At 46.5% G+C, this 24564-nt stretch overlaps 2 pseudogenes; both read left to right on the top strand.

Moving 5' to 3' along the window:
• The first annotated feature begins 14396 nt into the window (after positions 1-14396).
• On the top strand, positions 14397-17962 carry LOC101701750 (neuronal acetylcholine receptor subunit alpha-2 pseudogene; annotated as a pseudogene).
• LOC147828144 (la-related protein 1 pseudogene) lies at positions 15525-16895 on the top strand (annotated as a pseudogene).
• Positions 17963-24564: the final 6602 nt, after the last annotated feature.

Below are 24564 nucleotides of genomic sequence, written 5' to 3'. Positions count from 1 at the left end.
GTACCCTGCTATGATGAACTCTGTGACTGTCTGGCTGGTGAATACCCTCAATGGTTCCTGCAAGAAATTTTGAAAAGAGCAAACTAGGCACAGTCCAAAACAGAGAATTAAACAGATAATACTGAGGGGTCCCAAGAGTAGTAATAGCCAGGCGAGCCATGAGCTCCAGGAACCAAACGTACCCCGCCATTGATTAGTACCTTGGGGGGCATATCTATCTGGCCCATTGAGTTTTAATTTTTTTCATTTGACATGTAATTTTTTATTTATTATTTACATAGGTTTTACAGAGACAGCTGGATGTTTAGGGGCCCATTTGTTATAGAAGTAAGAGTGTCGTGTCCTTGCTCTTAGAGAATGAGTGGAAAAGTGATAAATACAATTTATATAATCTTTATAATCCTTTGTTTGGAATATAAAAGGTGTATGTAACTGAGCAAATGTCTTTTGGACGCCATCCTACGATGAGTGTAGTGTTACTATGAACCTGACTTCTCCTTTAAATTCAAGGCCAGGACAGTTTGATTCCTGTATCTCTCAGTTTTTGGAAGCCTCCTAGATATATTAAAAATAAAGAGAACTGATAACCTCCACAAGGACCCTGGCCAACTTGAGGCGATCAAGTGTAACATAAAAGGCTTGATCTTTTTAGATACGGGTAGGTATCCAGGAAATATGAGCACAATGAGAAGCACCATCATAAACAGAGAACAAGGATGTACATTATTTTAAAAGGAATAAATCCTGTAGCTGCTTGGTATAGAACTTATCCTGACTGTGGCTGACAAGCAGGTGATTTTTTTTCCCAATACTCTTACTTTATGGTTTTTTGGGGTTTTTTTGGTTTTTTGATCCCTACACAACAGTTAATTAGTTATCACAGAATCAGAAAAACACTTATCTAAAAGAAGAGATCTGGAGACCAGTGGTTTCTAGATTGGGTATCTGTAAAGAACTTCTTTTAATTTTTTTGAAAAGAATCTGTACACATTTGTAGCTAATTAATGATTTTTGCTTCCATTTAGTACCCAAAGTTTTGTCTTTTTGAAATGGCTGTGTCATGAGTGAACCAAAAGATTTTAATGGGTGGGCTATGTCTTAATTTTTCTGAAGTCTAGCTTTATTATTATGTCATTGTTTTATACCTCTTTTGGTTATTTTTTCTGCTGGGTGTTTAAGACCAAGTTAAAGCGAGACCTATGTAAATCAATATGAGCCTTTTGTTATCTATTAAGGTCAGTTAAGTCTCCCCAGGCCATTACTTTGGAACCATGCATAGTGCCTCTCTGCTCCTCTGTCAGTGTCAGCCGTCCTGATGGGTCATGGCCTTGCTTGACCAAGTTGCTTTCAGTGAAAGCATTGGAGATGTTTTTCTTGGTGACCCTCCTTTGGCACACAGTATAATGTCTGCTGGTGTCCAGCAATCTCCCAGTTTAGGAGGTTGAGTGACTTACCAAAGATGTAGGACCCTGTAGAGAAGGTTCCCTCATGTCCTGGAACTTTGTTGACCTTGAGGGGCCAGGGCTAAAATATTGGCTGTCCTCATAGCCCAGTTACCTTTTAGTTCTGGTCTCCAAACTTTAGTTGTTGAACATCCAGAAGAGAAGGTCAATAGCGTTAGCATCGTAACAAGAATAAGGAACTTAACTATTATAGTTTTACCAGAATAGCAAGCATTTTGGAATTTAAAATATAGAGAACTGTTACTGTTATCAATCATGGTTGTTTTTTAGTAGTTGAATTCCTGTAGAATATTAACAGAAAAAGAACCACAAATAATATTTTAACATGACAATTACGATGACTTTACCTTTGTATCACATTTAAATGTCCATCTTGATATAAAATAGCCATTGTTAAACGTACTCATTTTTTAAAAACACCAAAAGATTTACCTAATTATCTTTAAAAAACAAACAAATAAATAAATAATCTTTTGATAGGATACCATCTAAAGAAAATAGCCCATATATGTATCTGTTATCATAAATAGCTAGAGTGTATGGAAAGGCAAATACCTGAACCGAAAAGAGCTTATTATCATAAACAAATATTACCAAACCTGTACAGTCAGAAAGTACAAGTACATTTAGTACACTAGAAAAAATAAAACCTTGTTATTGTTGTTTTTTACAGGATATTTAGTCCTTTGAAAATGACCAGTGTAAGCACACAATAATAACATATTTAGAATTTATCCCTTTGATGACAATTGATATAAACAGTATAATAATATATTTAAATAATATTTATTCCTGTAAGTCCTTTATAAGGCTATGAAAAATATCGGGTCAGTCTGTTGTAAGACGAAAACTGTTGCAGTCCCCCTAGTGAACAAAGACTGGAAAATATTTCCATGCGGCTGCTCCTTTGTTCACCAAGGGGAGCATGCCTTGAACTTAATAACTTTTATCTATAAACAAAACAGCTGTATGATTGGACAAAAAAAAAAGATATAAGACAGTTCCTAAAACTACGGTGCATGCAAATATACTTAGCAAAGGAATTATAATCTCTTTATAATTTTAGGTTTATACTTATAAATAACACTAAAACTTTTTGTAAGTCAATTAACAGAGATGTCTTGTAGAATTAAAATCAGAAAGAATGAAACCTCTAGTCCCGTAAACCTTTTATAACAAACTTGAAACCAACAAGTAAACATATATATTTCCTTCATAAATCACTTTCACACACCTTCTTTATGTACCTAGGCCATTTGATTTTGGCCTGCTAACAAGACAAACATATAACATTCTTTTATGTCAAAGTTGGGCATAATTCTGAATCTGTCTCCTGATCATGGGCATGAAGCGGAAACCCATGTTAGCATTAGCCTAGTGGGACAAAGTCAGCCAAGGCTAGGACAGTCACAGAGGGCTTGGGGTGGGGTCTGCTTTCCTCTACACCGAGGCACAGAGGACCACACAAGACACGACGCTGTCTCAGAGAGGCAGGGTGGAAGAAAAGCCCGGGCCTCTGACTCTGCTGCTCACGCGTCTCTCCCCAGCGCCACCTCTCCCATTTTGGAAACCTGGTCCGAATGGCACCATCCACCGGACATGCCCCACATCAAGATCAAAAGGGCCGGCTGGCAAGTGAACTCACCTGGAGCAGACATGGAGCCTCCCTTGTGCCTTCCCCTTGCTCAGGTGGAATATCTAGAGCCCCACGAGGCCGAAACAGATGGTGAGGGCCGCAGCAGTCCGGAAGCCTTTCGTGGCTTTTGGTTGGGCATTGGAATCCCCCAAATGGCCAGGATGTCTTTTCTATGCTCCGCAGGGAACTGGCAAGTGACTGACACTGCTGAGCTTTCCTCCTCCTAGCTCCAGCTCCGTGTCCAGAACACCTCGGGCCTGCTCTGCAGCCAGAGCCAGCACCAGAGAAAGAGCCTCCTCTGGAGACAGGAGAGAAGCAGAAGCCAGCTCCACAGCACTCCTGCCTCTCTGCTGCTGCTGAAAAGGACAGGTCCTTGCAGAGGGTGCTCTTAGAATTCTCTCCCAAGCTGCTGGCATAGCAGCTGACCTTGATGGGCGCGGTGAGCAGCTGAGCTCTGTGGGGTGGGGTGGGGTGGGGTGGGGTGGGGCGGGGCGGGGGACACCCATCCTTCTCGCACTGATCTCCTCAGTCCTGACATTCCCAGTTTACCAGATCAAAGTTCCTTCTTCTGCCAACTGCATCACCTATACTTGTCTCTCAGCCCCAAGCCACTCCTGTCCTTGGGTGGAGGTCGACAGTAGAGACAGGGCACTCCCATGCCCGCTTCACACAGTGACTGTGATGTCAACTGCGATTGGACAATTGGGAAACAGGGCGGGGAGTCAGACCAACTGGCGGAGGAGGGTGTGCACTGAGGTGCAGGCAGGAGCATGTGTCACCTTGCCATCATCCCAGGAGACCTGGCCAGCCTTATCACTTTGTAGGCATTTGAGATTCATGGGTTCTACATCAGACACCCACGCAGAGCCCCCAGTCATAGCTGTCCCAGGAAATGTGCCACTGACCTGGGCAAAGGAGCAGAGGGCAGGTGAGGTTGGAAAGAAGACAATACCTCAGAATGAGCGGGACTCAGATGTCTGCGCGTGCTGGAGGTTTGGGAGGATGGGCACGGGGACAATGCCACTGATTTTCACGTCAGTGCTAGGTCCTAGGTCATAAGTTGGACATCACTAGTGGGCAGTGGAGGAAAACCAGCTCTTTGCAGAAGTCTCTGTCCATATCTGCAGCTTCCTGATCTCCAGCTCAGGCCACGGCCACCTGCCTGTGGATGGCTGAAGCCATCGACTATCTGGGGTGGGTTCTGCCCGTGTGATGCTGTCTTCCTCCACAGGAGCCGTTCAAGAATGTGGTGCCCTGGGACTGCCTGGGCTCCATCTGGACCCGGAGAAACAAAAAGGGCAAAGAACCTCTGGCGCCCACTGTTCGGGCCACTACCACACATTTTAATCACGTGGCCAACTGCACGATCACCTCCTGCTTTGGGGGTCCCAGCACGAGGGCTGGAGACAGGGCCAGGGTGGTGGAGCACTGGATCCGGGTGGCCAAGCTAAGTGGTAAGAGGGTGCTGGCAATTTCCTCTGGACATCTCCAATCTGCCTCTTTTCCTCCGTCAGCTCTTGGGACTGTAGGCTCTTTTCTAAGATGTTCCATGATCCCTAGTGCCTCCTTGTCATGGGGACCCTGACCGCGACTCCTAGGTCATGTGGTGTGGTGGGTGCTGTCATGTGATCTAAGGTTCTTTGAGTTTCACTAAAATCCTCCTCCCCGAAAGATAGCCTATTTAATAATTGGTGCTGGAACAACTGGATTTCAACCTGCCAAAGATTCAAACTAGACCCATACCTATCACCGTGCACTAAACTAGCCCCAGCTCCGGGCTCGCCGGTGTCCACACTCGCGTGGCCGCGAGGCGGAAAGGGGCTCCTGCGCAGGCGGGACCCGGTGCTTCCTGGGGACCGGCCAGGCCGGGCTGGAACCACCCGCACAGCCTGGGACCCAGCACCTCAGGGGCCAAGGTCACCGCGCGGGCTCGCTGCTGCGTGCTCTGCCCTTCAGCACCCAGGGGAGCGAGGAGCTTCTTGGGCACAGTACCCAGCAGAGGCGGCCCCCCTACAGGCCTCCTCCCGGACCAGGACAGCGGGGACACTGCCACTCAGAAGACCGTGTGGAAGCCGGGAGAGTGGCTCAGAGCGAGGGCGAAGAGGAAGGGAGGAAGCCGGGATCAGCGCGGCCCAGAATTCACTCTCCCTGTCAGCTCAGTGTAGCCACAGGTGTCCCTGAGAGGCCTTTGGGACAAGGAAGGAAGCACCTGTTGCAGGACGCGGAAGGCCCCGGGCCACAGTAAAGCACAGCGCCAGGGCAGCAAACAGCTCACTTGAGACCCCCCTGTGCCACTGTGGAGCCCAGCTCAGGCGCCCAGTGGAGCCCTCAGGGCAATGATCCCAGCGGGTTGTCACTCTGGCCCCAGGAACAAACCATCAGATAACCAGGAAAGGGCAGGGTCCTCCTAGGCAGAGGAGTAAGGAGTGCTTGTTGGAGATGCTCTGCCCTCTGGGGAGCCTAGGTCCCCGCCCTTGCTCTGAGCTGTGCCAGGCCAGCATTCTCTGTTTTCCTGGAAGCTAAACCTCTTCCAAACAAAAGTTAATCAAGAAATTTAAAGACCTAAATTTAACAAGCAAAAGTTCAGGGTGTGATTTCTAAGGTCACTAGAGAAAAACCAGAAACCAGATACATCACTCCTAACTGTAAGACAAAAGGAAAAGTCAGGTGTGGTGGTGCTTCCCAGCAGTCTCAGATCTCAGACACTGAGCAAGGCCTACACACTCTCTTTCTCTCTCTCTCTCTGAAAAAGAAACAGTGAGGTGAATTACTTCTGAAGAAATAACGAAAAGCTTCCAGCCTACTTAGAGGAAGCAAGACAGAGAGGAAGACAGAATGAGGTGGTAGAAAGAAGCACGAATATACGAACATATTCTCTTCATGCTACGCATCCTCATACAATACTGGCAGAGCTGGGGCCTCTGGCAACCTCAGTGCGTGATCTCAGCGCAGGGCTCTGCTGCCCTCCGGTGGCCGCTCAGTGTCACTGCACGCCCCGCCTGCTCTGGTCCCAGGAGGAGAGAGCTCCAGCTTGGGAAGCTGACCTGCAGGGATGGGTGCCCCTCCTCCTGCCCCCAAGGTCGCCCTCCCATCCCTCTCCCTTGGGGACAGTTTAGAGCTACCTGTCCGCACAGCCTCACGCACTCACAAGCCGCCTCTGGGGGGTGATTGCCTCATGGGCGTGGTACACCTGGGTTGTCAGGAGGTGGGATCTGGGCTGAGAGAAATCCCCTGGTTCAGGGCCTGGAAGCCTTCATCTGGCTGCCTCTGCTCCCTGGACTCTGCTTTCTGTCTGCCAGGCCCCTCTGCCACGCCGCGCTGCCTTTGAGCTGCTGACTAGGGACTGAAACGTCTCCCAAGTGCGAGCCGAGATAAACCTCTCCTCGGTTAACTTGTGTGTGTCCGGTAGCGTGTCTCGGTGACCAAGTCACTCCCCTCGAGGTCCTGCCCCTGACACCTGCACGGCACGTGAGTGACACCTCTCGGGGGCAGGTCCAACCTTGGCTCTTGGGGAGGTTCTGGAGATGCGGTGGGGCAGCCCCCGGTGAGTCCTGGACGGGTCTAGGCCCCCGCCCCAGGTGTGTGGTCAAAAACAGTACGGTGTGTGGGAGCAGGAGTGGCTCTGCCTGTGTCCGACGCTCTCCACAAGGCCCCGGCAGCTTCCCGGCCGCACCTGTGCCCACCTCAGCCTGAGGGTGTGGGCCCACCTGAGCCACACTAGAGCTCCTGACCTGACAAGACCCGTGGCATCCTGAGCCTTCCACGAGCTCTAGAAAGGCTCCATCGGTCTCTGGGAGGGCCTGACTCCCCTGCTGCTCGGCCACCACACAGCGCCCAGTCATGTCCTGTCCTCATCGGATTTCTTCCCCAGCTAGCAAGGGCGGTCCACTGTGACCTCACTGGTGTGTAGGGCTGTCTTAGTCTGCAAGCTGCAGTCCTTCTGCCCCAAGACCTCTGCTGCTTTGCTGATCTCAAGACACTGACAATATTGCTTGCTGTCTGCTCAGGGCCTGGTCGTCTCCATGGCAAAAGTCTTTGGCCATTCATACCCGTGTCCATCCGTTGCCTCGGCCTTTCTCTTCAGCCATGGCAAGTGTCCTAGCAGAGCTTCTTCAGCCTTAGTCAGCCCACTTTAGCTTGCTCCTTTTCTTCCTCGTAGGCACAACAGGCATTGGGCTCTCCCATCCCAACAGCAGCATATGCATCCTTTTCAACTGGAATAAATTTTAAAGTGATTTTTTTAAATCATGTCACCTGTAATTCATTCATTCATCTGTTATGGCCGAATTTGGGACCCATATCATTTAACCATATTTCAGGCTAAAAGTAAGAAATAAATTTGAAAGCCTTAAATAACGAAAAGCTGGTTTGTTTGTTCAATTCTGACATCTGACTTCAGGAAGGATTAAAAAACTTCCAGCATTCACTGTGTTGTTCTCCTTCCTCAGACCTGGCTCCACTGCTGGGTTCTTAGGCATACCTTCTCTTATCTATTCCAGGCTTCCCTCGGGCCGTAGCAGCTCTCAGATGATTTCCCAAGATGAGAAGGCTCTCACTTCCATCATTTCAAATGACATTCTTCTCGTGTGTTCTGATTGGGTTTGTGTAAAGGATTTATTCAAAACCAACCTGTATAACCATGGAAATGACTATCCTCATTGGGTTTAATCCAAACAAAATCCCCTCCCAAATGTACACAATGGAGGTCTTGGGTTGAAGGTGGAGGTGTTCTCCCAAAATAAGCTGCGATGTTCCTGCAACTGTGCGTGACAAAAAGTGTCTGTTACAGGGTTCCAACTGTCCCTGGCCATAAACATACACATCCCACCCTCTTCCTCAGACATTACGTTGCCTAAATCCTCCCCCAATACAGTCCCAGCTTCCATTCTTTGTCGCATTTCTAATTCAAACATTTAGGTGTGAAACACATGTCACGTACACACATCCTTGACATCCACACCTGATTCGGTCTGAGATTACCTCAGCTGAAATAGCCCTGATAGCCACACTATTCTTGATTATCACTATTCAATGCTTCTGTGAAATTCATATCTACTGCTGAGGCAGGTACAAGTGACCGAAAGAGAAATGAGGAAAGAAACACAGTTGAGAAACCCATCTGTGCACTCATTCCACAGTTATAAATACTTCAAGGACCAAACTACTACTGCAAACAAAACAGGGCATTGGAACAAAACATTAAAATAAAGACTCATCATCAGTACTAACTCCCATTCTGTCCATCATAACATGCATTCCTGAAAAGAAAATTGTCTTCAATAAATTGTAAGGTTTTATGCTCTAAATATTTCATAGATTTCTTATAACACTTCTAGATCACTTATCAGAAATTGCATCCTTTTATGGAAACTACAGGTCATGGATTCTATCTGGATGTCCCCCTCAAGCCCCTTGCACCCAGAGGTGAGGGCTTCCAGAGGGTGACTGGGTGATGGGGGTGCTACGCCAGGCTTGGTGTCAGGATGTGGGCCTGGTCGGAAGAGGTGGGTCAGCGCGGGTGTGACCTGGGAGGGTGTATCTTGCTCCCTGGCCCACACTTTACCATGTGCCTCCTGGCCTCCACCAGGCAAGCAGCATTTCTATCAATGTGCGCCTCTGACATGCCATCCTGCCATCCTGGAACTAGCTAACTAGGAACTGAAATGTGAGCTGAAACAAACCTCTCTTCCCTTAACGTGTAGTGCTGAGTATTGTGTTCAGGGACAAGAAAGTGGGTGATACAGATGTTGGTACAAGAAGTCTGCTGGTCACTGCAGCAACTGTACCTCACCAGGTGGTTCAGAGGCCTGTGGAAGTGGTCCACAGCAGTTTGGAAAGGTTTGGAGATGCCAGCTGGAGAAGCAGCCCTAGAATGCTCTAATCTGAGCTTGATGGAAGATTCTGGTCCGAGCACAGAAGACCAGAGTGCAGATAGATTGCAGATGAGAAAGGCCAGACTTAGGAGGTTTCCATTGAGAAGAAGGATGCCAGTGGCAGTTGGATCCAGGCCATGTGTGTTGTGCTCCAGCAGAAAATAGGACTGTATTGTGTTCGTGTCCTGAGATTTGTGTGAGACTGATACGAAGGGTGGAAGAATCATTCATCTGATGGAGAAAATATCAAGGTAGCCTAAATATCAGGCCGTAGCATGGATGCTGCTTGCTACTTTGAGCCAGGTTTGTGCTGAAAATGAGGAGCAAAAGCCCATTGAAAAACTTTTCAGTTCCACCCCCCACTCCCCCCACACACAGAAAGGCCTGCAAAGATGGAGCAATGGACAGCCTGGTGGATCAAAGGTTAGCATTAAAAAGAAATCAAGTACTTTACAATAGGACAATGGAAAAGATACCCTGAAGACATATAAGGAACCCACAAGGCCCAACCTTTCCAAGGCTCACAGTTGCAAAAGGGAAAGACTTTGTTTTGAGAGGAGAGCCCCAGGGCACCCTGCTTGAGAAGGGCCACCTCGGCGGGTTCCCTGGGATTCATTCAGTTCATGGTGCTCAGCCATCCAGGCCCATGGATGCTTCTGCAGCCATGATGCACAAAGGCCTAAGGACTGCTTGGAACCAGTGGTAGAACTTTGTGTCATCTACAGGGTGCTGTTTTCACAGGTATGCAGAATGCAAGAGTTGAGTCAGGAAGGCTTCCACCCAAATTTCCAAAGAAGGCCTGGCAGGCCAGGATGGGTGTCCCTGAGAGGGCAGTGCGTGCAGCTGTGAGAGTTAAGCCAAAGGTGCACTGGAGAACCCAGGATGAGGGTGCAGTCAGGAACATGGAACACCTGCAGAAAGCCACGCACCCAAACATGTAACCCTCATCTAATCATGGAGAAAACATCAGGAAAACTTAAATTTAGGGACATTCTACAAAATATCTGATCAGTCAGCCTCAAAACTGTCAGCTCATAAAAAACAAAACCTGGGCAGGGAATTTAGCTCAGTGATTCCACTGCCTCCCTCAAAATTTCAGGGTCCCCAGTTTGATCCCCGGTACCAAGGAAAAACCAGGAAAAATTGCGAAAATGTCAGTCAAGAGGCATCTGAGGGACACAACAATGAAATGCAATGTGGCAGCCCAGACAGGTATTAAGGGGTAAAGGTGGATTTTAGTTACTGATTACACATCAATATTGTTTCACTGCTTGTAAAGGACATCCTAGACTAATGTAGGACACTAATAACAGGAAATAGGGGAACTCTGTTGCCATCTTAAATTTATATATAGAAATTATTGAGAGAAAGATAGCTTCTGTCTAGGAGAAGGAGGACTGGAAAGTGGTTGCCCCTGTCTCCAATTCTTCACAAGAACTCACGCAGGTGTTTGACAGCATGGCCCAGAACTGACCTCAACCTGAAGTGTGGGAGATACAAAAGACACCATCAGTAAGCTCTTGGCAACTGTGTTCTCTTTCATACGGATCGTTCTCACCTTGCAGAGTGTACTAATTGATCTGTACTTACTCTGCAGAGGATGTTTATTTTTCCACCTTTAATAAATGTAAAACCCAGCCCAGGAATTTAGCTCAGAGACATAGCACCTGCCTGGCAAGTGCAAGGTCCTGAGTTCGATCCCCAGTAACAAAATAAATAAATAAATATAAAACCTTTGAGGCCTAAACCCACCACCCCTCCCCTAGGAGATAAAAATGTCCCTTCCACATAAACTGTGCCTGGGGCTTTGTGTCCTGCCTCTGCCCCACAGGCCAAAACACATCCTTCCTCCTCTACCTGCTCTGCCCCAGCAACAGCTCCAACCAGAGACCCCAGTGACCTGCTTCACCCTAGCAACAGCAACCACCAGTAAGGATCTGATGGGAGGGAGACTGCAGCACCCAGTCCTTCTCCCTGGACCTGGACTACAGTATCTCAAGTTCTTCCGCTCCTCCTCTCCAGTAACAGCCTGCTTCCTCTTCCATTCGGGGCTGCCTCCTAGACTCATGACCACGTGTGTGGAGACAAGAAACTTTCCCTTTAAATTTTCTTGCAGCTGGTTATGTTGGCTTCATCATGGGTCTTTTCTGACCTAATATTTGGTGCTGAAACATGGGAGTGGGAGTGTGATAAACTGCTTTCCTTTTTGAGGTCTGACTCCCACAGAATTCTGTCTCCATCATTGGTGGTTTGTCCCCAGACTGCACACAACCTCTTCCCAGCGACCACAAGCAGTGACTCAGTTATCTTGTTGCTTTTGGGGGTGCCCTTGTCTCAGTCAGATCTGTAAGTCCTGGTGCTGGGCCTAACCTTCCAACACTGGGCCTGGGGACAAACAAAGTTGCAGGTTGCAGCCCTTTGTGTTCCCTCATGTTCTCAGTGTCTGCTTCCTACAGCGGGGACACTTGTCCCCCTGGGTGAGTCTTCTGTTCCTCTCAGGCAGCCCTCAGGTAGTCAAGACATGGGCTCCCCTCAGCCCTCCCCTGGGGTGGCTTCTGGCCTTTCTTGTCTACCCTGGAGCTAAAGGGATTCCATAAAGCCCCAAAATGATCCTTAATAACTTCCTCCACCACTCTGGAAAGTTGAAGAGGTCCTTATTATGTAGACCTTTTGTCCTTTGTTCTTAGCACTCTGTTTATTTGGTTTGTCTCACCTTTTGTCTCTCTACAGCCTGATCAAGTCTGTGTCTCTTTTTATCTCCTTATCAGGGTTTGGCTCCGCACAGCCCCAATCCTGACCCATTGGACCAGCCCCCACCCAGAAGGCTCCATCCTGGTCCTGCCTCCGGACCTGCCTCAGGTCCTGCCTCCCACTCCCAGGCCCCTTCCACTCAGCTGGCCGAATCTGACCCAAGCCATAGCCACCATCTCCCCTTCCTGATGTCAGTCCTCAGCTTCACTTGCTCTTCCTGTCTTCAAGGGGGCAAAGCCTCCACTCAGCCTGATTCCACCATACTTCCTCTTCAAGGAGTGCCCGGATCCAAGGATTCCCCCTGGGTTCTCCTCCACTTCTCCCTGTCACACTTATCCCATCTTGAAAAATGGGATCTTTCTTTTTTGGCTCTTTCTTCACTAACCCTTTCCATCAAAAAATTCCAATACCCAACCTAATCCTTTGGCCTTTCCTGGGGAGATGTCTATGTCATCCTCACTAACACCTTATTTTCAGAAAAAAAATGTGGAGGGAAGTGGCACAGGCAACAGATGACACAAGTTGCCCTTATTGTCCTTCCACACACCGGCTATCGCCTCTGATCTGGGCACTCACCTCCTGAGAGTCAGGTAAGTCTCTAGGTCTCCTCCAGAAGACCTTGACATTGTCATCCTGACACTTGGTCTTGATCCTCCCTGACTTGGGGAACTGTCCCCTTGGCCTGGCCCTGCTAGAGGCACTGGGCTCCTGCTGGGGGCCCCATCCCTTTCCGTTTGCCTGGGGACCCCACTGCTCCTCTATGGCCAATTCCAATTTGGCTCTCCAAGGGCCCAAAGACCCATCTTTTCTGCCTCCTTAAAAACCCTCCATAATCTTATATCTTCTGTCTTCTTATTGGTGTAATATACTGTTAAGATAACAAAAGGATTACAAGATCTCCATTATTCACCTTGATATAAAGAATAAATCACACTACAAACCAAAACATCAGATAAAAAATGGCTCTTGCATTCAATATTTTTATCTGATTGAGGTACCTGAAACATTTCTTATAATCACCTTAGCTGTAATATGATTCCTAAACTACAGTTATAGTGTTGACTTGCTCTTCTGTTGATTTTTCTGCACTCTAAGATAATTTGTCATTCAAGGTCATATAAAGTATTGTCAGATCTAGTTAAAGGTAATATCTTTGCTCTTCTTTCTATTGGTATATAAATATAAAGATACATTTTTAGTATAAGAGAATGTGGCAGGCTGCAGCTAGGGTGACAGATAAAAATCATGTCCAAGATGCTACTAAAGATCCTTGGGGGTGAGGACAGTTCCCAGACATGATCTACACTGGATTAATGACCCTAACCATGAAGACTGGACATTACTTATAGACATCATAGGTTATATTAAAATGGGCTTCAACTGGGCAGCTCTCAAGGAAAATCCATCAGAAGACTGACAAAAAACCCCTGTGCAATCCATGACACAGATCACAGAGGCCCTTAAAGCACATAATTGACTAGATCCTCATTCTGCAGAGGACTAGGTTTTTCTTAAAACCGACTTCATCTCTCAAGCAGCCTCTGATGTCTAAGTCAAACTTAAAAGTTTGATCTCCATGAGAGACCTGGTGCCAGCTGCCTTCAAGGTGTTTCAGGGAGGAAAGGAAAAGAGTAAGTTTGATAAATAGGCACTAGGAGGTTCTCCAACAGGCAGCCCCCACCAATGCCTTGCTTTATATATTAAAAAACTGAACACTAGCCCATGTCCACAAAATACCTGTGCCCCCTCTGTGGTGGCAGTCACTGGAAGATGGACAGTCTTAGAGCCACACAGAGCTGTTGTACCTACATGACAGTCAAACATGAGGCGTGAATAAAATATACAGTGAATGTTCAAAATTTTTTTAAAATGTATTATAGAAAAAGATACATTGCCATTAATTCCCCTCAAAATCTTACCCCTGGCTTTGAACACTTACCGTATTGTTCTTTTCACTTTCTGAAGGAGCTCTGGAAGTTCTCTTTCCTGAGGGTCTTCATGAGGTGTGTTCAGAACTGCAGTGAATGCTGCCACTGAGTGCCACCCAACACAAAAAGACAGGCTTGCCAAAATATCACAATGTGTCTTCATCCACCTTAGTCACTGGAGTGGCACTGTGTGACTTCTAGCTCTTCTCTAAGGTCAAAAGGACCATGAAAGGGAAGTGTTTTGAATCAGGACATGGAAGCAGCTACCACAGCAGGAAAGAAGAAAGTGCCAAGAACCACGGGATCAGTGTGTGGGGAGGATTTTGAGGGAAATTAATGGCAGTGTCTTTTTCTATGATGATTTTTTATTTTAAACACCGTATTTTTCAGTCACACCTCATATGATAGATACAACATTTAGATGTTAATAGTGATTATTTTTTAAATTCTCCATACCTCCTATTATTTTTTTTTTTTGTACCAGGGGGTCAAACTTGGGTCTTTGGGCTTGAGAGGCAGGCGGCAGAACCACTGAGCTAAATCCCTGGCCCCTTCCTATTATTTGTTAAAATTCCTACTTTTACAATGAAAACAATGATCCTTCAAAAGACACTCAGGCACATGTGCCTGCTAGGAAAGATTCACACCCTTGCATAGAAAGTGAGTAACCCACTGTGTTTGGGGGTTGCTCTGCCTCTGGTCTCTGGGCCTGGTAGCCCCAGCCTGTCTCCTCTCCCCTGTGCAGATGGGGAGTCAGGTAACCTATGTGACCAAGCCTCAGCTTTGCTCGACGGGCACCGTACACTGAGTGCCCCGGCCATCTGCAAGAGCCCCTGCAGTGTTCATGTCACCTTCTTCCCCTTCGGCCAGCAGAGCTGCAGGTTAAGTTCAGCTCCAGGACCTTTGACAAGGTGGAGATCAACTGGTGGATCTAAAGGACTGCTGAGGGAGCACCAAGAGTGGCCGTCATCAACACTGCAGCACTGACAACAGTGAGAGGTACAACTGCTGTGGGATCTACCCCAGTGTCACCTGGTATTTTGTCACCACCAGCTGCTGCTCTTCCACACCATCACCCTCATCATCTTGTGCCTGCTCACCTCCTGCCTCACCTGCTCGCCTTCTACCTGTTCTCTGGCTACAGTGAGAAGACAATGCTGTACATCTGAGTGCTGCTGTCCCTCACCATCTTCCTTCTGCTCATCACTGAGGTCATCTGGCCCACCTTGCTGTCACCCTGCTTATCAGTGAGTGCCTGTTCTTCACCATGATCTTCATGGTCCTCTCCATTGTCATCTTGATCGTGCTCCACATGCACCACCACTCCCCACCACCCACACCATGCCCTCATAGGTGTGTGTGGTCCTGCTGGGCTGTGTGACCAGGTGGCTGCTCCTCATCCTATCACACCCACCACCCGTGGAGCTCCATGAATCCCCAGCCTGAAGCTCAGCCCCTCCTATCACTGGCTGGAGACCAAAGTGGACAGAGTGGGAGGAAGAAGAGGTGGAGGAGGTCAGGTGGGTATGTATGGGCCTCCGAACCCCTTCTGTGGGTGTCTTCTATGGCCATGATGGGCTGCACCCCAGGCCCTTGTGGGCCCATGGCTGAGGAGCATGAGGTCTTGCTGTCACCTTGCAAGTAGAAGGCCCTGGAAGGAGTGCACTATAATGCTGAGCAGCCGGGGTCCAAGGATGCCAACTCTTCAGTGTGTAGGGGCCGGGTGAGGCCCCTTCCTGGGGGTCTCTGCCAGCTCAACAGGAAACTATCTTTGCTCATGGTGTTAACTTGGGCCAGCCTAGTCCCCTCCCTCAAAGACTGGTTGTCTGGAGTCTGGAGTCAACTAAGAGAGAGATCATCTAGCTGGCAGATCATGGGACTCTTAAGTAGGCAGAAGAGTAACATGGGGTTGAGAATGCCCCCTCTAGCTAAAGTCTGTAATCTCAGTACTCTTAGAGGCTGAGGCAGGACTGCAAGTTCAATTTCCACCCAGGGAGCTTAGCAACACCCTGGATCAAAATTTAAAAATAAAAATAAAAATAAAGGGGGATATAGCTCAGTGTGAAGGTCCTAGGTTCAATCCCCAGTACTGCCAATGTGTGTGTGTGCACACACACACACACACTTCCCTCAGTGAGTAGGAGAAGCCTTTTTGGACCACTGTCTGCAGGTGGGGTGGGAAGGTGCCAGGTGTGTCAGCCTGGGCATCCTCACTTTCCTCCCTTGTGCTGGAGAGTCACCTTCTGTCCTTCCTCAGGGACTCTGGGCATTTCACAAATGTCACTTGTTTCCTGCAAGCCCTGCAGATCCTTGGTTGTATGAGGTGGACTCCCCTCCCTGCCCCCAGCCATGTGTACCCAGTGTTCAGCTCTGGGATTCCTGTTATCAATCTGTGGGAGGAGGAAGGGCCAGAGGTGATTGCTGCATGGCCTTGTTGAGTAGATAAGAAAATCAAGGAGTCCACTCCCATGAGCACAGGCCCTGGACTGCATCCATTAGCTCTAGCCCTTCAGAAGGGACACCTGCTGTTGGCAGCTATGGCTGTACTCCTCAGTCCCTGCCCAAGTTCTAGCATCTTTCCCATGAGCTGCTCAAGGAGAATGGCTTCACACAACATGTCTACCACAAGTATCAGAGGCACTGCCTTAAGGAGCAGAAGCGCTTGGGCATTGGCCAGTCTCAGGAGATGAACACTCTGTTCCACTTCTGGTCCTTCTTCCTCTGAGATCACTTCAACAAGAAGATGTATGAGGAGTTCAAGCAGCTGGCTTTGGAGGATGCCAAACAAGGCTACAGGTATGGTTTGGAGTGCCTTTTTTGATACTATAGTTATGGTCTGGGAAAGAAGTTCCAGGTGGACATATTCAAGGATTTCCAGGAGGAAACTGTGAAAGATTATGAAGCTGGCCAGCTCTATGGGTTGGAGAAGTTCTAGGCCTTCTTGAAATATTCCAAAGCCAAAAATTTGGACATTGACCCCAAACTACAAGAATACCTCAGCAAATTCCGACATCTAGAAGACTTCCGAGCGGATCCCCCCATGGGTGAGGAGGGCAACCACAAGCGACATCCAGTGGTAGCAGGTGGTGCCAGTGGTGAGGGCAGGAAGCGGTGGCCCTCCCAGTCTTCCAGCAGGCCTGCTACCATGGTCAGCCAGCTCGCTACACCACCAACTGGCCAGCCCACCCAGGAAGATGCTAAATGGACAAGCCAGCGCTTGGACACACAAACTTTGGGAAAGTGAAAAGCCCTTAGCCCCTGGGGTTTGGGAGAAGGGGTGGGGTGGGTAAGGGTCCATGGGGGTGCCCAGTCCCAAGAGAGGGGACAGAGAAGGGCTAGGTCTGGAGTTGACAGGATGGGCCTCTGTGCTGAGCAGCAGTATACACACCATTTGGGCTGGAGTCCAGAGCCCCTGACCTTGATTATGAGCCCAAGCTCCATAAATCTTCCTGACTTGCCTTCAGTGCACTGTGGGTCACAACAACCAGCACCTTCCTCCTCCTCTGCATCTCCTGCAGGTGGGTAGGAAGGCAACATGGGCAGCAAAGTCTTCACCATTCTTATCTGTAGTGTAGCATTTAAATCACATCAGGCCCCAGGAGGGACCATGCCCCTAGGTGGTCCCTGTGTCCCTGTGGCCTCCTTTACCTGGAACCTGATAGCTGTGTCCAGCTCTGGGCCCCATGGAGGGTGAGATAGGACCAGACCATTGGGAGGTTGAGGGGCCTGGAGCTAACCTTGTTCCTTCTCCCACCCCACCTCTGTACCTGTGCTGACCTTGGCTTCCCAGGTCTCCATGGTGCCCCTGTGTTTGCCCCTACCAGGCCTGTGCATGGGAAGGATGCTTCCCCTTCCTAAGCCCTGGCAGCTGTCACTGTGAACTCCTTTGTGCCTGCAGGTGATTGAAGACTGGAAATGGAAGTATGTTGCCATGATCATTGAGAGGATATTCCTGTGGTTGTTCATCATTGTCTGCTTCCTGGGAACCATTGGGCTCTTTTCCTCTATTCTTGACTGGAATGATCTGACTTCACATTCTTTGTGTTGGCTTCAAGGTAGCCCTGCCAATGACCTTCTGACATCTTTAATTGTCATTGCCTCTAGGTTATCCTTTGGGATCAATGCCATCTACCTGTGGTGCCTCTGTGGAGTCCCTAAACTGGCCCAGACATTGTAGCCTTCCTGGTACAGTTTACCTCAACATTACTGCACCCCATGCTCTGATTGCTGGACCCATCCCTGCTTCCAGAGGCTGCAGAGTTGGAAAAGGTGAAGGCATCTGCTCTCCAGAAGGCTGGGATGCAGGAGTGATGATGTGAGGCAGATTGATGCCCCCAGGGGAGCAATGTGTACCTTAAGTGACAGAAGCCATGCAGTGGAGTGGAGGGCTGTAACTAGGAAAAAGAGAAACAATGCAGCTCCCAGGGGCCACATGGAGAAAATGGGAGGAATCCTGGGGGTGGAAAGACTAGAAACAACATTGTGGGTGCAAGAAGGAGCCCAAAGCATCAAGGAGGAACAGAGAGCAGTGTCAGGTCCCCACCCAAGCAGAAGAGAAAAAACTCCAGGCAACACCACTACACACCCTTCAGGGAACAAAAGATACCAGGAATCCAACATCAATCTGCCCCACACAGCAACACCTTCAGGTCCAGATAACCCTGAAGACCATGAGATGTCCTCTGCCCCCAAGACAAAAATTTTCCACTCCTCCCAGCAGTACCTCTCCCCTACCCAAACTCCCCTATAAAATTTCCCCTCACCCAAGCCCCCAGTGTCAATGGTCTTGTCACCTTTGACCCACCTGCACCCACTCTAGTGGTCATGGTCTTGCCTTGGTCTTGGTTTACTCAAGGGGCAGATGGCTGCCTGTGGGTAGTGGGCCATTCTCCCCACTGAAGCACCTCTGAGCCCCACTTCCCCTCTGCATTGAGCTTCCCCCATTCCTTGCTGGAAAGTGGCCCCCAACAGGCAGCAGAGCTGAGCCACTGCTGAGGGGCACCCTTGCACCAAATCATGCAGTGGGCAAATCAAGTGATCAATCCTCAGCCATTCTTGTTCCAACTCAGACTTGAAGCTTCAGCTGCATATGGTGGTGCACGCCTGTAATCCCAGCACTCTGGGAGGATGAGGCAAGAGGATTACAAGTTTGAGCCCAGCCTGGGCAACTTATGGGATCACCTGTCTCAAAATAAAAATTAAAAAGAGCTGGGGAGGTAGTCAGTGTTCCTTGGTTTCAAAGCCTAATACTGCAAAAATCAAAACAAAACCCCAGCTTATTGGCCAGCCCCTCCATCCCTCCGGGTGTTGTTTATGCTTCAAGCTCTTTCTGTCTGAACTCCAGGAGAAAAAGCTGATGCCTTTCCTTTGTCTCCTCTCCCCAGTACATAGCATAGGGCCAGGTGTGTGGAATCAGCCCTCAGGGAGTGTGGTCCACAAGGTTGGGGTCAGTAAGCTGAATGGCTTCGGGGCCCCGGCTGCTGGGTAACCCCAAGGCCTCAGGAAGGTTTCCTCCCAGCCTGCCCTTCTGGGTCCAGCAGGCTCTGAACTGATCCAAATGGCTTTCTCTGGCACCCCCAGTCCTCAGTGTATTTCACCAAGGACTATCCTGCCCAGAAGTCTCCATGTTCCCTCTTCCCCCACATCAAGGCTATGATACTCAGAATCTTCCACTTGCTCCCCAAGGGCAGTGATAGACGAAGTCCTCTTCATTGTACTAGACCTGAAACCCAGAATCCTTGGCTCAGGACCTGAACACAGGTATGGACCAGTGTGCACAACCAGTCCTCAGATCTGCTAGGGGTCTGAAGTCCAGGCCATGCTTTCTTTATTTTTAGGAGCTTATCCACACATTGGGGACATTTGCCATTTCTGTGATACAGATAGTTTTCTTTGGACTTTGCTCTTACTCTTTTTCCTGTACAAAACTTAATTTTTAGTTAATTGTAAGTGTTTAACTTTTTTTTTGAGATAGGGTCTAGCTATATAATTCAGGCTGACCTTGGGCTCAGTATATATCCCAGGCTGACCTCGAACTTGTGGCAATCCTCCTGTCTCAGCCTCCTGAGTGCTGGGATTACAGGCATGCACCACCTTGCCCAGCCTTATGTGTCTAATTTTTAAATTTTGCATTTTGAGTTACAGTTGAGAAGATGTTTCCTTAGTGCCCTTTTTTTCCCTGGAGATATTGTGACTTTGTTTCTAAACATTTAGATCTCTCAGTATTTTTTTTTCTTGGGATTGAACTTGAGACCTTGCACTTGCAAGGCAGGCAGTGGCACCACTAACTAAATCGCCGGCCCTTCTCAGTATTTTTTTTTCAGTTATATAACAGCAGTACAAATCTAGTTTTAACTTTTCCCTTGTTTATATCAATTTCCAAAATTAATTAATTTTAAAACACCATCTGGGGCCAGGAGTTTTAGCTCAGTTGGCACTGTGCCTACCTTGCAAGTGCAAGGTCCTGACTGAAGGACCCTAGTTAGCAAGACAGACTCCATATTGCTGCTTGATCCACCTGCCTGTCCTTTAGATGAAGTCAGAAGGAGGAAGCTTAGAAACCTCCTCCCCTTAGAGAGTCTCTTAGAAACAACAATTAATCAACTATTGTTTTACAAATGTTCTAACAGCAGGACGTTCCACTTCTGTATCTTTCGCTTGCTTTGCTAGTTCTATCCCATAGGGGGCCCTAGAAACTGCTGGCCTCAAAGGTGTATAAAACATGTTTGTCAACCCCCAGTCAAGGCTCGAGTCCGATGCTGGGCTCGGGTCCCGGCCGGTAATAAACTCCTGTGTGGATTTAATATCAGTCTCTGGTTCGTTCTCTCACTGGGTGCAACACTGATCCCCCGTACAAAAAAAAAACAGGGCCAGGGATTTAGCTCAGTGGTTCCGCCACCTGCCTCGTAAGAGCAAGGACCCAAGTTCCATCCTGGTACCAAACAAAACAAAACACCATCTGAAAACACAGCCTTTATGATTTCCCACACTGCTTTATATACAATGTAATAAAGTAAACAATCCACCATATTTCATTTATTTTTAAACATGGATCAATTTCTAGGCTTTATTTTTTTACATTAGTTTATCTAATTGTGCATCACCAATGTCATAATCTTAATCTTAGGCTCAAGATTTTCTAGTATCTTTTAGAGGTAGCCAGAGCATGCTAACATTATTTTCTGAATTTCACTAGTTACCCCCCAACCCCAGGAATCAAACTCAGGACCTTGCGTGGCAACACTGAGCCAAATCCCCAGCCCCACTGTTTTATTTTTATAAATGAATTGCTATAGTTTTAATTTTCACATAAAAACTAGTATTAAATTTAATGTCCTTTGTGAAATATTAGTGTCAGGAGAAACTTTAGGATGTGATTAGGTCATGAACAGATTAATCCAGTCAAAGACCAGTGGTCATGGGCCATGAGGAGAGTGGATCTCTAAAAAGCCAGTTTGGCTCAGTCTTTGCATGCACCTCTATCTACTCTGCTCAACCTGAGGACTCTCAGTGTCTTCACCTGCAAAGGGCCTTCACCAGCTGAGGCCCCTTGACCTTGCCCTTCTAGAACCCTGGGCTGAACACATCTTTAGTTATTACAAATTTCCAGACTGTAGTATGCAGTAGTAAAAGAAGACAAAGTAAGACAGGAATTAACATCTCTGCCTCTGAAGAAAAATTGAATCGATTGAATTTTTTGATAGAATCACATTAAAATTATATTTGTAGCAACTGACATTAAAATAATTTTATCTTTTTATATGTAAGACATTTTATATTTTTTATTTAGCTGAATTTTGTGTATGTGATGAGTGAAAAAGAAAGCATCCTTAGAAAAAATTTAGTACTGTTTCTACATAAACAGTAAGGATGAATTTCACAATGTCCAGTCACTGAGAACAGTATTGAAGAATATGATCCCTGGATGACCCATATACTTGGGTCTTTATAGAATTAATATACAAATCAGAACAAGTAAGTTTTTTGGTTTTTTAACTTGACTAGAACATGAGATACGGAGAAGCTGCAAACATAAATACTGAATGGAAATCAGTCCATTATTGAAGGAAAAAAGATCACAAAATGCAGTATTTAATGTGAACCTCTTTACTTACAGATGTATAATGAATAGATATAGGTGTAACACACCCATATAAATTAGCACACACCAAAAAAGTCAAATTACATACAATAATATGTCAATGGTGCTTAGGGTGGAACATTATTTTCTTTTTATTATCTGTCATTTCTGAGGTTTATTATTCATACATTTAGGTAGAATTTTTTAGGGGGTGGTACCAGAGATAGAAGTCAGGACCTTGCCCTTGCAAGGCAGGCATGGCGCCATTGAGCTAAATCCCCAGCCCTAGGTAGAATTTTTGAAGTGTTATGACTCTGTTTAGATAATTAGAAAAAGTCTGATGAACCATCACACACACACTCAAAGACACATGGGCATACACTGTGTATAGCTCTAGTGAAAATATTGTATGGATCAATACTTGCTATCTTCCTTTTTTTGGTGAACCCTGAGCTTGACATCAGGGACAGGGTCCTTCTGGATACTCAATTTCTTAAAAAAGGAAAAAGGTTGGACTGGGGATTTAGCTCAGTGGTTCTGCCGCCTGCCTCGCAAACACAAGGACCGGAGTTCAATCCCTGGTACCAAAAAACAAAACAAAACAAAAAAAGGAAAAAGGTTGAAATTCATGTGGATGCATATTATCACCTTACTACAATGACCCTGCATTATTATACCCTCACTTTACAAAGGAGAAAGTGAAGCTTAGAGACATTAAGTTTCCTAGGAAGTAACAGAGCTCAAATTCAAAGGCACATGTGTTAAGTCCAACTGGTGACATTGTTAAATGTTCAGATCAATTAAATAAAAGATAAGGAGAAAGAAAAGCCATGCAGACCTGGGAAAGGTTTAAAGTTTAAATGTAAAGCTAATATAAAATATACATTAAGCGATTAATATATGTACAGAAAAATATAAAACACGATAAAAAATGTTTCTTCTGGTGACATGCAGGTGCCAGCTGAAGTTTTAGAAGACATTCCAACATAGGAATGTCTTAGGACATTCAACATAGGAGGAGATGCTTTTAAGGTGATACCAGGGCCTATCCAACTTTGGTTTCATATAATTTATAAGAATCAGCATTCTGATTTTTTTCTTTGTCTTTTGAGAGAGGCTCTTGCTATGTAGTTCATGTTGGCTTTGAGCTCACTGTTATGCAGGCCTCGAATTTCTGGTGATCCTCCTGCCTGAGCCTCCTGAGTGCTGGGATTACAGGCATGCACCACCACACCGGGCTGTGTTCTGATTTTTCTTTTTTGCTTAAATTCTTTCATTGGTACATTTTAGGTACACAATACATTTACATTTATCATTGGGTGCTTGTACCTGCAAGTGATGTATCTTGGTTCTTCTTTTTTCCCCATTCCCTGTGCTCCCTTCACTCCCTCCACCCCTCCCTATGTGTTCTGATTTTCAATGAAGGTTCCAGGTGATGTAGGAGTAGAATCCTGTTTCTTTTGACACTGTCTTTCATTCAGCAGCAATACATTCCCAAAGGTACATGAATAAAATAGTAATCAGATGAGGTTAAGCAATGGTGAAAGATGAATAAATCACAAGAAAAAGGCCCTCTACTGCAACATATTAGCAAAAGTCATGGATGCAGTGTCACATGTTTTGTAAATTTTTTTCTGAGACACAGACTCATTGTACAGTTTAGACTGGACTTGAACTCACTATGTAGCCCAGTTTGGCCTCAAACTCACAGCAATCCTCCCTCTGCCTCCCGAGTGCTGGAATTACAGGCATGTGCCACCATGCCTGGCTGTAGAATGTCCCTTAATAATTAAAAGTTATGCCATTAGTAATATCTCTGGAGCATTGGGCTTGAGTATTGTATTTTTAATTAAAGAAGATACACCCTAGGTAAATGCTAGGGGTGCATTAAGTAAGTAGGACAGGCTTGGGGAATTACAGTGTAGATGAAGTAGTTTATTTCCTCTCTGAGACTCTTAACTAGAATAAGTTTGATAGTACCAATTATCAAGTAACTGAGGAGTGTAGATGTGCATTACGGAGCTCTTACAAGGATGGAATTGAAATCTTACTTTGGCACAAGAACTCATGACTATAGTTTGGGATGAAAATGGGAAGTCCAAGTTGTTCATTCTCTGAATATTTCCAGGGACATGACTAACATGACTAACTAAAGAACACTGCCCCATTCAGAATAGAAATTCACTTTATTTTTCTGCATCATGAATCATATATACTACTAGTAGAAGTACTGCAATTAGGATTTAATAAAAATACCATTACATAATGACTAATATTAGTTTGTTTTGCATTTCTGGAGATTAGATCTCAGAGCCTCGTGTATGTTAGGCAAGGAGCTACATCTCCAGCTCAAACTGTTAGTATGTTTTGACATTCCAGTATTTTAAAAAGGCTTGGATTATCATATGATATGGAGAAAATAGTGTACCCTCCCACCTATTTTATGTGTCACTTAATCTTTCAACCCCAACTTTGAGCCTCAAAGCCTTTAATTCTTACAAGTAGCAAAAAATATGTATATCTTACAGGATTTGACCATTGCCAAATTCAAAAAGTTCTGGCAAAATGAGTCAAAGAAAGTTTTCTCCTGAGAAATGTTTTTGGGAGACGGCGATAAAGAATTAACTAAATTGGCACTGCAGAAACCGTGCTGGGTCTCAGGTTTACAAAGATTCATGAGCAGCTCCAGATCACAAAGAATGCATTTGTGGGAAATATGAACCCATAATACTTTTTAAAGTATGAGGAGACACCCTGATGGTGATATGATATTGTTATATGAGCAGTAGGGTGTGACCCCTAATTTAGAATATTAGGGTAGTTAATTGGTAGG

The sequence above is a fragment of the Heterocephalus glaber genome, unplaced genomic scaffold (assembly GCF_053883595.1).
Source record: "Heterocephalus glaber isolate CG9 unplaced genomic scaffold, H.glaber_assembly_v1.0 deba00001272, whole genome shotgun sequence".
NCBI classification, from domain to species: Eukaryota; Metazoa; Chordata; class Mammalia; order Rodentia; family Bathyergidae; genus Heterocephalus; species Heterocephalus glaber.
The sequence above is the reverse complement of the archived record's forward strand: the minus strand, read 5'-3'. Positions and strand labels throughout refer to the sequence as shown.